At 38.3% G+C, this 9,232-nt stretch overlaps 1 pseudogene across 1 annotated transcript in view; it reads right to left on the reverse strand.

The window, feature by feature from the left end:
- Positions 1 to 4,341, reverse strand: part of LOC144654743 (uncharacterized) — a 29,772-nt pseudogene extending 25,431 nt beyond the window's left edge. Inside the window, exon 1 of the transcript XR_013570973.1 lies at positions 4,248 to 4,341. The product of XR_013570973.1 is annotated as an uncharacterized LOC144654743 (transcript). The remainder of the gene's footprint in view (positions 1 to 4,247) is intronic.
- Positions 4,342 to 9,232: the final 4,891 nt, after the last annotated feature.

Here is a 9,232-nt window from a genome sequence, read left to right on the forward strand (position 1 = left end):
ACGCTTTAGGTAGATCGGATTTCATTACCTCGTACGCGCTCACAAACTAGGCAACAACAAACCGCGCGCAAACAATCCAATACCGATATCTGTGTTTGTCCAGATAGGCCACTAAAATCAACCATAATGGATGAAGACCAAAAGAAGGATTTGGAAAAGCTTTTGAAAGATTTTGCACAAACCTTGAAGGGCGATATAGAAAAGGATTCAGAAACGCACAAAACTCAATTGGCTTCGTTACAATCCAAGTTTGATAAAAAAAAATCGCCTTTTCATAATTTAAAGCCAGACACTTTCGATGGCAATCCGGTTGCGGACGCATTAGAATGGTTAAGCAATTTTCAGCGTATTGCTAAACTTAATAATTGGACAGCTGATTTGCAACTAAACGCCTTTCCCTTATATTTACAGGGGATTGCGCACGCGTGGTTTCTTTCTTTGCCTCCCGAAGTTGCAAATGATTTAAAAGCGCTTTTTGATGCTTTTCAGGAACGTTTTGGTTCAGGTCCACAAGAGTGGATTTTAAGTCAGCAATTAAGTGCGCGCAAGCACAACAAGGGCGAGGCTATTGACGATTATATCGCAGATATCACGCGCCTTTGTAAGCGACTTAAACTTTCTGATAATGAAACAATGCGCTATTTCATCGAAGGCCTTCAGGGTGACCTTCAGGCATATGTGTCGCTAAGTAGACCAAAAAACTTTCGTGACGCAGAATCATTGGCGCGCATGAAAGACATTGTCAATAAGCGCCAGGGCTTTTCAGATACACAATCTGTCTTAGAACAAATGCAAACAATGTTTAGCAAGTTAGTAGACAAATCAGCCGCTAATAATAAGGTCATCGCTGCTGCGGCGCCAGGATCAGATCCTGAAGCACATGATAGGAAATATGATGAGTTGACTAGGCAAATTAAACAACTTCAAAAACAACAACAGCAGCAAGAGCAACAATTCCATGCCACTTATGCCATGGCTGCTTATGATCAGCCACCTGGGACTTGGTATCCCTTTCCCCCTACTAATTGGCAGGGAGATACCAACCAGCAACTAGCACAGTTACAGAACCAAGTTACACGTTTAAAGCATGAGTTTCGGCGGTATCACAATCCGCGCCATTCTGAATTTCGCTCATATGGGCGACATTACAGAAACAGCGAAAGTAACTATCACGGCAGGGAACAATTTCCATCTGCTTACCAACCGCGCACTTGTCTACTGGCATTGGAGGCACCGCCTCGTTTCAGAAACCAGTCTAACCAGTTAAACGCTTAAGGACTCTTGTTGGTACCCCAAGAGTCCCTGTAAGCAAGAGAAACTTTTGTAAATATAATACAGCCAATTTTAGGAGAGCAAAATCTTGTACATATGGGAAAGAAAACGTAATGCACAATCATATTAGTCAGTGGAAAGCAAAAGCAATGTTTTCTTCATAAGGGTTTTTCTTTTAAGCGTTCAACTTTAAGGCGTAACAACTTTGCTCATCGCACAGGTGTAAATAGTGTTTTTGATTGTCGCGGTAAACCGCCTATTGTCATTAATCATAAGAATAGCTCAGATGTAAGATCTACTGATTCGCCTATTTTGGATAATAAGGTTTTCGCGAGACCGACATTACCAGCTAGTAATAGCGTGTCAAATGAACGAAATTTCACCGATCTGACTAATCCAATATGTAGTTTATGTACATATTTGTCCACGACAATCAAGATATGTTTGTTGATAAAACAATTCCAACGTTGGACATTAGTGAACATACCAGACCAAAACATTTTGAAACGAATGCATATGCAAAAGCGCGCGAATACTCTCTAGAAGTTCTAAGAAGTGACAGAATGAGTGATAACAAAATGTCAATTTGTACCGATGGAAACATTAATGCTAATGTGACCATTGATGAAAATAATAGTACCCACGTGGATGAACTAATTATAAAAAGAAACCAAGAATGCATTTATGATGCAATTGCGGCAAATCAAACACAGAATTTAGAGGAGAAAACAGAAAGTTTTAATGACACGCTATTCGATAATATAATAGATTCACAAATTAGTAAGTTGCCAGAACACTACTGTTCTGATGAAGTTATGCATTCTCCTAAGTTGCCAGAACACAATAGTTCTGATGAAATTACAAATGAACAAAATTCGAATTTTAGTAGGTTACCAGAACAACTTGGTTCTGATGAAAATATAAACTCACAAAAGTTACATAAGTTACCGGAACTACGTTGTTCTGATGAAATTACCAATTATCCAAATCCAAATTCGTCTTATCTAGCAGACGAAATTCATTCTAAAGAGTACACAAATTTTCTCAGTAGACCAGCCCCACAAGGAGCTGACGAAACTATTACTTCTTCTTTCCCGATCAACAATGTTTGGGAGAATAACAATGTAAGAGAACCAAAATTTATTACAAATCACAGTGATCATGATATTTATACTAGACCCATACTAGCATGTATAATTCGTTCACTCAGGCTCCGGATAAATATGTGCTCAACCCTGATCAAGTTGCGCATACATTATATCCAAATTCAACTTCCATTCAACAGAAATTAGATGCAGTAGATGCATGTTTAATTTCGGGTGACACAATAAGCTCATTGGACACAGACGCTTTTTCGTATTCACTCAAAAATCCGACTGACCTTAAGTTTCTCTCCCTGCCCTGCCTGGCCAAGCAAGTCAGAAAGAGTCAATGAATGATACAGCGGGAAAGATACAGCAATTGGACAATTCAATGCAAGGCGAAGTAACAGACATAGCGCTTTCTGATTATTGCGTATCTCAGCCTAAGAGCCCCTGAGTTTTACTAGATTGTCTACATATGAGGAAGCATTGACTTTTCCAAGTTTAAGCGAATATTTGGGAGATAATCCTATGACAGAGAAAATAGCGAAAGTTCTGAATTTTCAAGCATATCATTATCCAAAAGAACCTATTACTAACGTTTCAGACAATTCGGTACAGAACAGTTCTGATTTTCGTGTGAGTCAATTTAAAAAACCTGTTAATTAACAATGACAGCCTTTTTCTCCAGGCGAATTTACAACCCAAACTAGACGGTCAGTCACACACACCACCTTACACATTTTTAATGCCCAAGCTTCGCAAACCTCCTGATGAATTGCTATTTTCACCTTGTATTGATAGGATGAATCACTGATTAACTGGCCTTGTTTTCTTCCTTTCTTATTTCAGCAAATTCAGAGATGAAAAAAAAAAAAAAAAAAATGAATAAACGATTCGCAGACAGAACAAAGAGAACTAAGAGCAACAACCTGAACAGGCAAAAACACAAACACTATACTCACTAGTTAGAGTTGTTGTGGCTAAGAACAGTACTTATCGCTATACCTTAGCACAGGACTGTTCGAATTTAGATGATTATTTCATCTCGGAGAAAAGAGTTACTTTCTTCAAAACAACGCATGTTGACAATACATGATTTTACAACCGGCTCCATGCATACACTACACATCAGTGACTCCCTTAACAATTTATCGTCTTAAGAATTGTCCTGAGTGCATAAATTTACTTGTACCTCTGTTTACACAGACTTCATTTCATGGCTTAGAAAACACAACTACCACATTTTACGCTTGCTTAAAACTCACTTAATCCTACACCACCTCTGACCTTTGACCATTTAACGTTGCAGTCTTTGAATATAAGGAACATTTATCTACTCGATGGACCATACGCTAACAAAGTGCCCTCGCCTCGTAAACGCTTATCACAACTACGTTTTGTTCGTACAACGCACTTAACCAATTATCTAACTTGTTTTGCCTTTGCAATGGCTATACTCAATGCTGTTATGATTTTTCTTTCCCACTGCACGGGTTTTTCGCAAGCAATCGCGCCAAACTGTCCGCAAAATTCCATTTCAAGAAGAATCAATTTGTCTTGCATTCGCAAGCAGCGCTAGAGGAATTGATTGTTCCTTCTGACCGCACGAATTTATTACCAATAGTGCGAGCGATCATGAGACTTCAGATCTGCAGTTAGCCTCGGCACCAGCATTACAAATTAAACAATTAAAACCAATTGCTTTTTCTTGCTCTAAGTGCAGCAAGCTACTTCCTTCTAAGCGAAATTGATCTCGTCTCACTTTTCATGATTTAAATTGTGTTTTTTGTTTGTTTGGTTTCTGAATTTATTCGATCACCCTTCTCGGCTCGTTATTTTAACAGAAAATTTTTTGTTTTTATGCATCATAACTGGTACAAATTCACTTACCACATTCTGTCCTTTGCACTTCGTCCGTCATTACAACTTTTCTCTGCAAAATCTAGTATAAAACTACCTTTCCGCAGCTTCCCTAAACACAAGCTGAGCTGTATGCAAATTTTATATTCACAAGAACAATATGTCCTTAGTTACCATTGTCTCTGTCCACAATACAAGTGGCGTTTTCTTTTAGATGTTTTTTTAGCGCATACCCCAGGCTCAGCTATCATCACCGTCATTTCTGTCAGTCGTTCGCTTTATGATTATTTAATGAAATGTATTTATTCGGTTAGGCGAAGAGCTCACTCGTCTTTATTTAGATTAATTGTGCTTTTACATTCAGGAGGATCGCGGTTCACATTCGGACCAACTTCGTTGCGAATCGCCTTAGTTGGGTGTCGGTGCGACGCATTCCTGGTGCGCTCCTATCCACTTAGAGCTGAACCGGTTCGTGTCTTTCGATAGGGGTGTATCAGCTGCGTCGGTCGGGCGCCTTCGTCCGGAGTTTTGGACCGCGGTTCTCTTGATTCTCTTCCTAAATCAAGTAAGATTGTTACCTGAATTTGTCTAATAGAAGAACTCGTGCGCATCGCAGAGCAGCACGCTTAGAGGCTTTCCTACGCACAAAATGTTTTGTTTGTGTAGACGACCCTTCCGCGGGGATACCGTCTTCTAGATTGCCATGTTGCAGAAAGTTCATACATGAGTCCTGTATTCTACAATGTTTTGAGCATGCTTTCAATCGTATGTAAGAACACCACACAGTTGCTCGTAGGGTATGGAGAACGGACTCAACCGTAATTGAGGAATGTAAATAACGTACTTTTACGTATATATACCTTATATTTATCATAATTTTTTTTTTGTGTGTGTGCGAATTTTTCTAAGTGGTCCACCACCGAGCGGTGTCTCAACAGAGTAAGTGGTGTTCTTCCCTTCTATCTAAGGGCAGCACACCCCTTTTGCTGGTGAAATACAAAAGCGGTTATTTATGTTCTAGGTGGGAACACGTCCACAACTACGCATGTTGATAGTAATGTATAAGTGTTTGATGATATACTACTCCCTCTTCATTTTTCATTTTCTTCTAATTCTTTACGCAACCCGTACGCAACAGGAGTTGCTATATCTAAGCGTGAAGGAATGTTAAATCATAAAAAGTCGAGGTTTTTGAACGGTTGTTTTGCATTACAATTTTAAATTTTCACGTAATAAATTTATTTCTTTTTCTTTTTCTTTTTATCATCAAACACTTATTTCATCTTTGATTACGGTATCAATTATATACTGATTTTTGGGAATGTTTGAATTGAGTGCAATTTTGGTTGAATCGAAGTTATCTTTCTTATCTAGTGTGTGTTTTTTATAACGAGAGTCAAGGTTTCTTGTGAGATACTTGCCGGAAAACAGTTTTGTTTGACTATTGCACGACAAAGTAAATTCATAATATTTACTCATTCCTAGGTAACCTACCGTAATGATTCGATTTAGCGCCCGGGGCGCTTATTTACTTTTGGCACCTCAAGGGAGGGCGCTTATTCGAGTCAGGGCGCTTATTCGGGACAGGGCGCTTATTTAATTTTTTGAGAAACGACCAAATGTTTGAAACAAAACTTTAAGAAATATTAAGATAACTAACAAAAACAGAAACTGTAACAGTAACAAATTGTTGAAATTTAAGTTACAGTGAAACCCCGATATAACGACATGCCAAGGGGGCAGTAAAATTATATCGTTATATCGAGGAATCGTTATATCGGGGTTCCATCCCATACATTTCACTATTGCCGGGACATAACATAATCATCGTTATATCGTTATATCGAAGATCGTTATATCGGGGTTCCACTGTACTTTTGAAAGAATTGTTCCTTTTTGCAGTTAATATATACATGTACGTACGATACGGTGAATGTTCATAAGTTTATCTTTTCGACGTCGATCACTTCAGTAGAGGCAGTTATCCACAATAGAGGCGCTTATTAGAATAGGGGCGCTTATAACGGTTTATAAGAATGGGGACGCTTATTAGAACGGGGGCGCTAATTGGAATAGGGGCGCTTATTGACAAAACCACATTCGAAGGGGGGCGCTTATTCGGAAGGGGGCGCTTATTTGAAGGAGGGCGCTAAATTGAATCATTACGGTACACTATCAACCATTGTTTTAAGAACAAAAGACATACTTATTCAGTTTGCTTATTTATGATTAAATAGATCTTGACCTTTTTGACCTTAGATTGGTCAACCACGGATTCTTTCCTGGAATAACTTGTTTTCTGACCTTAAGTTGTTTTATACACTTGTATTCGGTGATATTTTTCTAGCAGGAAACCTTGACCTTATTTTCCCACGTTCTGTTAGTGACAAAGAACCTTTTTAACTATTGTACAATGTTTATTCACCTTTTTGTACATCCTTGTTTGAACAACCATGTACGCAAATATTCTTTTAAATTCGGCTTGTACAAACGGCTGCCCTGAACTCGTAAACAACTTAGTATTCATTTATGGAAAGGGGTCGGACTGTAGTTACCAAATAACACGCCCCTTCTTCTTCGAGTTTAGTGGAAAAGTTGTTGTTGAACTTTGTACACGAATAAAACTATTTTCAGCTCTAACTGTACAACTGTACAACTTGTAACTGTTTTTGTTGTAGAAAAACAATGTTTGTAATTTTTATATAGGTCGCGCTGTCTTATTTTGGCCAGTTCACGTTCAGTTGGTAACGAAATTTTGGACAGAAAAGCGTTTTCGACATCGCAATTAGCTCGAAGGTTTTTATGCTAATACCTGAAACGCGCAGTCGTACTTCAACGAAAACTAACTGCGCAAGTCATTACGTAAGCTTAGATACATCAAATTTGACGTTTTGACACAGATTGACAGCTAGAAATCTGGCCACTTTAAAAGAGAGCGAGCTGCTTTACACACGAGAGAATTGAGAACAACATTGTCAGTAAAGGTTCACGCCTGAGTGTAGTGATTATTAAAAGAAGTTGAATCAAGACGAAGTTGACCGTCATTCCTGTTTAAAAGTTGGAACTGCTAGTCCCCCTTAACCCGCTTTTAACAACTGGTAATATCGCGCCTGGACTACTGTAATAGTATCCTTTATGGTCTGCCAAAACAGAAACTGGATAAACTTCAAAGAATTCAAAACACTGCCGCACGTCTTATCACTGGAACTAAACACTACGATCACATTAAACCTGCCCTTCGAGAACTACACTGGCTACCTGTTGAATCACGTGTTATATTTAAACTTCTACTCATCACTTTTAAAATTATTCATGGACTCTGCCCGGAGTACTTGTCGCCCCTCCTACAACAATATCGCCCGCAACGGAACTTACGCTCATCTTCTAAACTACTTTTTACTGTCCCGCGTAGAAGAAGAATGAAATACACCAGGTTATTACAAACTCATAATACAAAATACTAACCGAAAGAGAAAAATTATATTGTTGAGTTTTAGAACGGATCTGAAAAGCAGAAGTGTCCGATCAACAAGTCAGTAGATGGACCTGCCTGTAAAGTTTCCGTTGTCGTTGTTGTGCATATAACGCTGCTGTATACTGCAACTTAAATTGAGCGAGAAAAGCAGTTTTTAACTTTTCTTAATGGATGAATGAAGCTCTAAAATCTCTTTGGAGTGTCTTGTCTTGTGGTCGCTTGTAAAGTTTTAATTAGTGCAATTGTAAGATGTATCAGAATAACAGCTTTACTTCGCCAATTTAAAGAATAGCGTGCTTTCATTTGATATCTACTATTTTATCTTGTGAGTTTTGGAAAGTAGTTGAAAATCATTTCTGTTTACCAAGCGTAGGAAAATGGTGCAGGTTTCAACAGGATATTTACTGTTCAAACTGTATTTATGGAGATTACCGTCGTGGAATATAGCAGATATAGCTTTCATATCTTCGTAACAAGTATACCTAATGGTAAAAATGTTGCCGAAAGGGAGGACGATGTAAATATCAGTTGTTCGATCTGTAAGCATTGTTCTTATCCTTGTGTAGACCACCGTTTTTAAATTTTGCCGTGGGAATTGATTGTATCGGGGTTAAAGAGGGATTGTAATCTAAGCAATTAGTTGGCGGTTCGGAATTAAATGTCAAAGATAATCTTGCACACATAGCACATGTCGTTTGAACAAAAGGTTTGAATCGTTTGAATCGTTAGTCGATTGAATACCCAACCATTTTAAAGTTATGACCAGTTATCAAACGGCAGCGTAGCTCTGTGTAGAAGTTTAAGTCTCCCTTTAAAAGGGAGATTTGATAACGATTTTGTGCAAGTTAAACACTACTACATTGTTTATTGACCAAAATCAAATTTCTCCTCACAATATCAATACTAAATCAGGAGAATAGGTTATAAGAATTAACAAAATCATCACCACTCGCATGTCATTATCGCACAACAGGCTAAGCGGTCACGAATAAACACCCAAAGCGATACTTCATATAGCGTGACGAAAAGCACATGGAAGTCATAGTATAAGTATACAGTAGAATGAATGCTTAGTGAACCAAAGTGCAATACAGCGTTTTTCCACAGCTAAGTATCTGTCTGTCATCTTTTTCTGCTGTTATTGGAGTCCTTTAACTGTTCAACGGCCAGAGTGCTGAAGTGTACTTTGAATTTAATTTTTTATGTTACATACACGCTTTTCAATTTTTGATATCTTTGCAAGCAAAAATAGACGTGAAAAGCGATCTCTTTTTTAAATAAACTCTGAAAAGTGACACGAGACACTAAGCCCAGAGGGCTTTTGATTGTTTAAATTGCATATTTGCTTAGTTGCTTTAGGAATTACTTACTGTAAGTTGCGGAAACAGTTCCGTTCTTACCTGACAATTAGTTTGTTTTGAGCTGCTTTAAGATTCAGCCTACACGCGTCAAGGGATCGCATGAGTTAACTAAACGCGTGCACAGAATCAGGTTTTTACACTCGAATTTTAGTGAGTCAATATTAGGACTGCCCCCAAAA

This window comes from Oculina patagonica, chromosome 5 (assembly GCF_052425735.1).
Source record: "Oculina patagonica isolate OP01 chromosome 5, crgOcupat, whole genome shotgun sequence".
NCBI lineage: Eukaryota > Metazoa > Cnidaria > Anthozoa > Scleractinia > Oculinidae > Oculina > Oculina patagonica.